Source organism: Aedes albopictus, chromosome 3 (genome assembly GCF_035046485.1).
Source record: "Aedes albopictus strain Foshan chromosome 3, AalbF5, whole genome shotgun sequence".
Taxonomy (NCBI): domain Eukaryota; kingdom Metazoa; phylum Arthropoda; class Insecta; order Diptera; family Culicidae; genus Aedes; species Aedes albopictus.
The window spans coordinates 58,631,881-58,642,135 of NC_085138.1; positions in this window are offsets into that span (position 1 = coordinate 58,631,881).

Below are 10,255 nucleotides of genomic sequence, written 5' to 3' on the forward strand. Positions count from 1 at the left end.
CGCTTGAACCCGCGACGGCAATGGACTAATTCCGTCTTGGTTTACCCGGTAACCCAGGAAGTCGACTTCTTCCTGTGCAAATCGACTTTTGGCTACATTGATAACCAACCCGTATTTTTGTAAACGCTCCAAAACTATTCGCACATGTTGTTCATGCTCTTCTGCGCAAGACGAAGCAATGCAGACGTCATCAATAAACACGATTACGAAGTCCAAATCACCCAGAACTTTGTTCATAAACCTTTGAAAGGTTTGGCTTGCGTTACAAAGTCCGAATTGCATACGGGTGAATTCGAACAACCCAAAGGGGGTAATTACCGCGGTTTTGGGTATATCATCCTCTTCAACTGGTATTTGGTGGTAGGCTCGTTCCAAATCTATTACGGTAAAAATTTTCTTACCTTGTAGTGAGTTTAGGAGATCGTGAACATGGGGAACTGGATAGCGATCCGGTGTCGTCACTCTGTTCAACTGGCGGTAGTCCCCCACAAATCTCCATTGGCCATCCTTCTTTGGAACACAGTGAAGGGGGCTAGCCCAACTGCTGCTCGACGGACGACAGATCCCCAACTCCATCATTACGGCAAACTCTTCTTTAGCGGCCTTCAGCTTCTCTGGATGCATCCGACGAGCCTTGGACGCAATTGGAGGGCCCTTCGTGATGATATGGTGCGAAACTTCATGGCTCACCGTGCTTCGCATTGCTGTCGGCTGTGTAACTTGGCGAAACTCAACAAGTAGATCGTGGAAGGGATGGTTTACGTTGATCGTGGTAATGCTGTGTATGCTTGTCGTCATCACACTGCCTTTTGATCGCAAGTTTGTTGTGGAGTCGATAAGCGCTTTATTGCGTAAGTCGACCAGCAACCCAAAGTGCGCCAGAAAATCAGCTCCAATTAGCGCGTGGCTGACGTCCGCCACCAAAAAGTTCCACGTTAGTTTCCTTCTCAGTCCAAGATCGGTGGAGACGAATTTTGTCGAGTATGTTTTTATCGACGTTCCGTTAGCTGCGTGTAGCAAGAATGGAATCGGTTCGTTGAGTCGGTCGGTTGTCGTAGCGGGTATAATAGAGACGTCTGAACCGGTATCGACGAGGAATCGCAGGCCACTAGTTTTGTCCATCAGCATGAGTCGTCGGCTGGAAAACGATTCACTCACCTGCGCCGATTCAGGTGAGCAGCACTCTAGTTTTTTGAGGCATCAAAATTACACGGCTGGCGGCACCGTTCGGCCAGATTCCCGTATTTACGGTGGTACCAACAAAGAACAGAAGCAGCACTGCTGGTCCTTGAGCGAGAAGTAGAGCGGTTTCTACGAGGGCCCGAGGAATCCTGTTTGAGTCGTCGTACTTCTGTGCTGAGCACTTCCAACCGTTCCTTCAGGTCTTCCATTTGATCGAACATCGCATTCGAAGCCGGAGCGGGAGTGGAAGCGACGGCGGCCACACGCGGCGTTTCGATGAGCTTGTCTGCCATCTCTGCTAGTTTCGGCAGCGTCCCGTCGCTGATGGTTAGAACCGGTCGGATGTGGTGCGGCATTCGTTGGAGAAAAAGCATTTTTAGAAGATCGTCATTCACGTTCAAGCCTGCTGCCAATTCCTGCATTTTGGCCAGCAGGTGGGTGGGACGCATGTCACCGAGATCCGATGACCCTAGCAGACGTTCCAGGCGCACACCCGGTGAAAGCGCAAACCGGGAAATCAAGCGATCCTTAATGCTTTTGTATTTATCTTGCAGCGGCGGAGCGGACACCAAATCGGCGACGTGGCAGATCACCGATTGATCCAGCTTCGCCACGATGTGGTAAAATTTGGTATCGTCCTTGACCACGTTGCCCAACACGAACTGCGCTTCTGCTTGAGCGAACCACATTTCCGGGTCCGTCTTCCAAAACTCCGGAAGTTTCACTGAAACGACGGCGGCCGCTCCAATGCCGTGTGCCGCGTCTGCTGCGGCGCCAGGGTTAGCCATGTTTGAGGTTAGGTTACACTGGCGTTTGAAAAAGGTCGAAATTTCTCGCGATTTTTAGCGAACCGGAACAGAAATCTACCGAGAATCACGTCGGGGTCACCACTGTGGGGGATCGGAACGGTCAGCGATAATAAACGGACGATTTAACGGCTATAATGATTTATTTCGGTTCTACTGTTTACAACGAGTCTTTTCTTGATTCGCGTCTACTTTGTACTAGTCCTCTCATTTGACAGATCATCTAGGGTGGCTCTATAAAAACGATAGAACTAGGGTGCACCCACAGTACCTACCTATTAGCTTTTGTTTTGTATCCGAAAGCACTGATTGTTACCCTATTCCTGTCCCGCGACTTCGAGGACCTCAGACGACGTTCACGAATCTATACACACGACATCGTAATCCATGATGAATCACCCGACGATCCCGAAGCTTTCGCGCAAGATCGGCTTGATTTCGAAGACCGATTCCTCACGCTATAACGTTCCTATCGGAAAAGAGTAAGCCTGCTCAAAACACGTTTAATTACGATTACCACAGATCTAGCATCACAAGTTTGGCAATACTTTCCCGTACACAGGAATGGCGACAAGGTAGAAGTGTTTCCTAATTTCGGTAAACGGCGGATGGGCGCCTAGTATACGGAACATCGGCAACGGGAGGGGTTCAACCCCCAAAACCCCTCCCTTGTGCACGGGCTTGGATAGATGGCACACATTTTATGACCTTTAGGGCCGATTTCTTCACCTCGGCTTAACCGGTAAGCCAGGCTTACCCATATAGTTGAACCTGGTTTAACACTTAAGCCAGGGTGAAGAAAAGGGCCGTTCATAAACCACCAACTACAGCTTTCCAATCAGAGGTTGAAGTAAAAAAAAACATGGAAACTTCCATTGCCGGCCCCGCCCATCTTCTCCGTTACGAGGATAGGAAAGGATGTGATGATATGACACCTACTTTATGAAAGGTCAGCGACTCACCGACGCCCCCATAGGTGTCAAGGAGTTGGATATTTGGAATGGGATTGATTTAGGATTCACTATAAGCGAGTGATAAGGCAAGATTCAGATTGTGTAGATGTATTAGGGGCGATTTCTTCACCCTGGCTTAAGCGTAAAGCCAGGTTTAACTGTATGGGTAAGCCTGGCTTACCGGTTAAGCCGAGGTGAAGAAATCGGCCCTTAGAGTAGATAATGTAGATGTGTTGGTGTGAGTGTAAGTGTTTTAGTATATTTGAACACCAACGTTGAATGACGTAGCTAAAAAGTTTTGTCACTCCATGGGCCTTTTTGTTTCCGGGATGGGGCACAGGCATTTACACTGTGTCTTGGCTAACAAGCCTAGGCTTAAGCGCCATTGGTCGCTCTCTGAAACGAAAAGAAACATAACACTAGTTTACAAAATAAAACGAAAGTCGTGAACTTCTGCCAACTACCAAAATTTTTGAAGCATGACTTAGCGCTGATTTCGAAACCGTGCTTCAAAAAATTTAACAAGAACAGTTTTAAAGTTTCAGCGCAATATCGAGTTTTATAACTTTTTAAAATGTGGAATTTTATAAAATTCAAATATCTTGTGTTTTGTTCAACCAATTTTAAATCTTTTTCCATAAATTAAAAGCTGAATATAATACCATTAGATCATCTGAATACGGGTTTTGCGTCAGATTGATGAAATTCAAGATATTGGCAAGTTTTGGGGACAATCTCCTTAAATTTTAGCAAAATTTCCCAAAATTATATGAAGAAATGTATTTTTTTCAATAAGAAAAAAATATTTTAAAAATTCTTTCTCAACGTTTATTTGACATATCATATGTAGGCGAGTTACAGTAAAAAATTCAGCTCAATCGGAGCATTGATTACGGAGAATGAGATGTGTGAAGTGAGCGACTTTGCTTAAAAAATAGAACAAAAATGGAATTCAAATCATCAACCTTGTATGGAAAGTCGAAAAAAATTCCGCTCTACTGTAATTTTTTTCCTTAGCATTTTCGAACTCAGGGCATGATTCTACACCAAAAACAATCATCAGCTTACCTGCCCCCACTCGCATAACAGTCCCATCTTTGCTGGGTTTCCTATTCATATGGGACATTCATGCAAGGCCAGCGACTCACCGACGCCCTCGTAGGGTGGGGCGGGGCAAGATGGGTCAGTTCCATTTTCGGACGCATTACTCATGTTTTGATTATGGTAATAATTTTGTTAGATGACCAACATGCATATACAAATGTTTGGGGCATTGATTGAAAAAATATCCACTCTCATTGGAAATAAAAAAATAAAATGGTTTTTAGCCATTTTTCTTATGCGATACATTCCATATAATCTCCATATAAACGGCCGCGGGCAAGATGGGTCACCTTCAATTTTGAACGTATATTTTGGAGCATTCAAAAGTTATTTATTTTTTATTACAAGACTTTCTCATAAATGACTTCAATCAAGCGGAATGAACGCTCAAAATTATAACATAAAATTATGATATTTTTTTTTTAGTGAAAACATCGATTTTCAAATCGCATTGGGACCACTCAAATCGTAAAGTTTTTTATTTTCCAAAAAAAATATATAAAATGTTTAATAATAGCTCTTGTTTACTCAGTATGGATATGGAGCATATACATATGTATGCGGAACAAATCTTATATTTTGACGTTTTTCGTTGAGAAAATGTGAATTGCTTAAAAGGTGACCCATCTTGCCCCGCACTTTTTTCACGGCGCAAAATCGATCACTTTTTAAAACTGCTTGTTTAAAATCATATTTTGTATTCAATGAACTTTTTATTAACTTTTAGCATAGCTAACTAGTGTATTAAAAAGTAGCGGACGAATACAAACCAATACGATTTGTATTTACAAAGTTATGGTGATCCATCCTTAGGTGACCCATCTTGCCCCGCCCCACCCTAAATAGCAAGGAGTTGGGTTTTGGGTAAGGGAATGGTCTAGGATTCACTATACGTAGGCAATGCGACTGGATTATTATTGTTGGCTGTTGGGGTTGGTGGTTCTATGAAGATTTTATTAGTTTATTAGTTACGTGGCATGTTCTAGAAAAGTCACCAAAATTCATCACTATGTGAATATGTGATTCAGGTCTGATAATCGATGTGAATTACCCAGAACTGGCTAAATCACCTGACGGCATGTGTTGTAGGGTATATGTACCATACCTTGACCTAATATGCAAGCTGCATTGACAATTTTGACCACAACTCGTGAATTAAAAGCACTATAAATGATATGCTGATCTTATCACGCACTCTAGGCAATGCCTGTTTTACTAATTGGAAGTAAACTAACGTAAATATTCAAAAACTTACTTAATTACGTTGAAAAGATTCGAAGTGATGTTATGCAACGTTGGTCTACGGTCAGGGCCGGATCTAAGGGGGGTCGGGGGGCCGGGCCCCCACATTTTAGGGGCCCCACAAAAACCTTTTTTGGTTGCTAACCTTAGCTTTATTTTTCATATTGCTCAAGTACTGTTCGAAAATAAGGAAAAACATTTTTGGTCTTCTCTCCGAGGGGCCTTCACATCCGCTCGGGCCCCGGGCCCCCACAATCCTTAATCCGGGCCTGTCTACGGTACAAAAAATGGCCTTTTAGTGGATACAACTTTGGCCTATCGCTTTCCAAGCGCTAGAACCACTTATCTCATTTTTTTCAATATTTCTGCTGAAGTATTATCACTGTTTGTACACCAATATTGCTTTCAAATTACATTTTCGGAGCTAAATTTTCAAAAAATCATAAATAAATCGCTTAAGGCGAAACTGGATCCATTTCCTCACTTTTTGTGGTTGGGTCCCCACATTTTGAGGGCCCCACAAAAACCTTTTTTGGTTGCTAACGTTAGCTTTATTTTTGATATTGCTCAAGTACTGTTTGAAAATAAGGAAAAACATGTTTGGTCATCTCTCCGAGGGGCCTTTACATCCGCTCGGGCCCCGGGCCCCCAAAATCCTTAATCCGGGCCTGCCCAGCTACATCCAAGATGGTAGCCCCATCAGCGTGGTCGTCCCAGTGTTGGTTGAACTAGCACGATAACCCTCCGGCGAGACAGGAGTGTTGGCGTAGACTCAATAAGCCACCCGTAAAAATCCCCATTGCATAACATAGGAGAAAATACGACTCGATACAATCGGCAAAGACCCACGCGACGAAATAAGGACTACGACGTTGCAAGGACGTTGCAAGTACCGAAGGTGGCGTGGTAACAGATCTAGGAGAATGTGCACAGGGCGAGAGACTTCCGGCCCCTGACCTCCATGAGATTGAGGAGGAGGTTGGCCGGTTGAAAAACAACAAAGCCGCTGGAGCAGATCAACTACCAAGCGAGCTTCTAAAATACGGTGCAGAAACACTGGTGAGAGCACTACACTGGGTCATTACCAAGATTTGGGAGGAAAAAGTATTACCGGAGGAATGGATGAAAGGTATCGTGTGTCCCATCTACAAAAAGGGCGACAAGTTGGATTGCGGGAACTACCGCGCGATCACACTACTGAGCGCTGCCTACAAGATACTCTCTCAAATTTTATGCCGCCGTCTATCACCGATTGCAAGAGAGTTCGTGGGGTAATATCTATCAGGCTGGATTTATGGGTGAACGCGCTACAACGGACCAGATGTTTGCCATCCGCCAGGTGTTGCAGAAATGCCGCGAATACAACGTGCCCACACATCACTTGTTCATCGATTTCAAATCGGCGTGTGATACAATCGATCGAGAACAGCTATGGCAGATTATGCACGAATACGGATTCCCGGATGAACTGATACGATTAATCAAGGCGACGGTGGATCGAGTGATGTGCGTAGTTCGAGTATCAGGGATTCTCTCAAGTCCCTTCGAATCTCGCAGAGGCTTACTGCAAGGTGATGGTCTTTCGTGCTTGCTGTTCAACGTTGCTTTAGAGGGTGTAATTAGGAGAGCGGGGATAAACACGAGTGGGACGATTTTTACGAAGTCCGTTCAGCTGCTTGGTTTCGCTGATGATATTGATATTATTGCTCGTAAATTTGAGACGATGGCGGAAACGCACATCCGACTAAAGAGTGAAGCCAGACGAATCGGATTAGTCATTAATGTGTCGAAGACAAAGTACATGATGGCAAAGGGCTCCAGGGAGGAATCAGCGCGCCCGCCACCCCGAATTTATATCGACGGTGATGAAATCGAGGCGGTTGAAGAATTCGTGTACTAGGGCTCACTGGTGACCGCCGACAACGACACCAGCAGAGAAATTCAGAGGGGCATTGTGGCAGGAAATCGTTCTTACTTGGGACTCTGCAGAACTCTACGATCGAATAAAGTTCGCCGTAACACGAAGTTAACTATCTACAAAACACTGATTAGACCGGTCGTTCTCCATGGGCACAAAACATGGACCCTACGTGCAGGGACCAACGCCCTTGGAGTTCCGTTCGAAAACTGTTGCGTACCATCTACGGCGGAGTGCAGATGGAAGACGGGATTTGGAGAAGGCGAATGAACCACGAGCTGCATCAGTTGCTGAGAGAACCGTCGTCCATACCGTGAAAATCGGGAGGCTACGGTGGGCGAGTCACGTCATCAGGATGTCGGATAGCAACCCGACTAAAATGGTTCTCGAGAGTCATCCGACCGGTACGAGAAGACGTGGTGCGCAGCGCGCTAGGTGGGTCGACCAAGTGGAGGACGATCTGCGGACCCTACGCAGAGTGCGGAAGTGGAGACAAACAGCCATGGACCGAGTGGAATGGAGACGGCTAGTACAGCAAAGGCCACCCCGGCCTTAGCCCGATCGGTAAGTAGGCATGAAATCGAACAGGGACCCGGAGGTCGATCGCATATCAGCTGAGATGCTCAAAGCTGACCCCGTAGTATCCGCACAATTATTCTGCAACATACAGGAAACCGCGACATTTTCGGCCAGCTGAATGCAAGGCCTCTTAGTAAAGGTACCCAGAAAGGGTGACCTGACACATAATTGGCGGGCATCATGTTACTGTGTATCGTTCTCAAAGTCCTCTACAAAGTGATCCTTAACCGGATACTGAAGAAGATTGACGCAACTTTCCGACAGCAGCCGAACGATCCTGTGTGGACCATATTGTCATGCTCCGTATCATCCTGGAGCAAATCAATGAAATCCTAGAGTCTCTTTACCTCTGGTGTTCATTGATTACGGAAAAGTTTTCGACCATCTCAATCCCGAAAACATGTAGAATGCCCTCAGGCGCAAGGGTGTCCCTGAGAAAATCATCGGCCTCATTGAAGCACAGTACAGGGCATTCTCGTGCAGAGTACTGCACAGCGGTGTTTTGGCCGATCCCATCCGGGTCGTTGCTAGAGTGAGGCAAGGATGTATACTATCACCGCTACTGTACGTCATCGTAATGGACGAGATCCTGGTAGGCGCGATTGATCGTGAACCAAATCATGGGTTGCTGTGGCAGACCATTACCATGGACTACCTAAATGACTTCGAATTGGCTGGTGACATTGCTCTCCTAGCTCAACGGAGCTCTGATATGCAGAGCAAACGCGATGATCTTGCCAATCGCTCCCCGGGGGCAGGTCTTACCATCAACGTCAACAAGACCAAATCGTTGCATGTAAACACGGCCAACCCTTCCAGCCTTACGGTAGCTGGGCAAGTGGGCAATCACTGGAGAATGTTGAAAGATTCCAATATCTTGGAAGCCAAATGGTGGCACTAAGATCGACATAGGTGCACGGATCCAGAAGGCGAGGGCTGCTTTTGCGAGTTTAAGAAATGTATGGAAAAACAGCCAGATTGGTCGACGCACCAAAACCCGAATTTTCAACTCGAACGTAAAATCTGTGCTTCTATACGCCAGTGAAACCTGGTGTGTATCAGTGCAGAACACTCAACGGCTACAGGTCTTCATCAATAGATGCCTGCGGTATATAATTCGTGCATGGGGGTCTCACAACTGGATATCCAACATGGAGCTCCATCGTCGATGTCATCAGAAGCTGATAGCGACAGAAATTCGGGAGCGAAAGTGGAGGTTGGTCGGCCACGCTCTACGCAGGGGCGGAAACGAAATCTGCAAGCAAGCATTAGATTGGAACCCAGCAGGACATCGCAGCAGAGGCAGACCCAGCGGCTCATGGCGGTGCAGCCTCAACAACGAAATCGAGCAAGTCGACAGAAATTTGACCTGACCACAGGTCAAGGCGATGGCGGGCAATCGCTCAGGATGGAGATCTTCCAATTAGGCCCTCTGCACCAACGTGGGTGCCTAGGACTCAAAGTAGTAAGTAGTAACTATTTGTGGCGTTTATTATGTAGAAATCACCATGAAAGTATATTGATTGATGCACCAAGCGAAAAGAAGAAGAAGTTTTGACATCCAAGCGGTGTGCCATTGATTAGATCCTCGTCGCTGATTGGTCGATGGATGTAAACGGCACACCGCTTGGATGTCAAAATTCTTCTTCTTACCGCTTGATGCATCAATCAATATTCCAATTTGCCAAAAGAAGTTTTTCACCACTGCAGTGCACTGCTTAGCTTACCGAACTAGTGCCATAAGCTTCATTCAATGTCTTCAAAAGCTTCAATCCCATAGCTTGCAGCATCTAGAAACAACTTACCTACCACATAACGCATCGCATCGCTCAGCTTTTATGCTTTTATGAGAGAAAGAGGATACACGCCGTAGTGCCCTATCGGAAAATTTGCCTTCCGTCCCTCTGATTTCAACTCATTCAGCAGCTAGCCTCCGGTCCACCCCAACACACCGGCTCAGGATGGATCTGGCCTGGGTGGGAAGCAGTGATGTCAGATTTTCCCACAAGTGCTTCCGTAGATGAAAATTGATGAGCGGGGGGGAGAATTTCAGAATTTTTATTCCGTAGATTCAGGTTGAAAATCCGTAGATTTCCCGTAGCTTTCCGTAGGTTTCCGTATAAAAACCTGGTTTTCTGTAGATTTATTCTACGGATCCGTAGTTCCGTAAAATAAGCGCAATTCCGTAGATCTACGGAAAATTCCGTAGATCTGGTAACGCTGGTGGGAAGGCAATGTTGAATGTTTACAAAATATTGCAGCTTTCGCTCCCACGATGTCCACCTCACGAACAACTGAAAGATGTTGTGAGAGGAACTCCGCGAGAGCAAAATGAACTTCATTCCATCAAGCATGGTTGAGGCTGGCTCTGGCATGGCATACCTATCCCTCTCGGTAGGAGCGATCTGTTCAAGATATCTATGGTGGTTTCTAGCTCTGTGGGTGGTGGCTGGTTAGCTGACTGCGGGAGA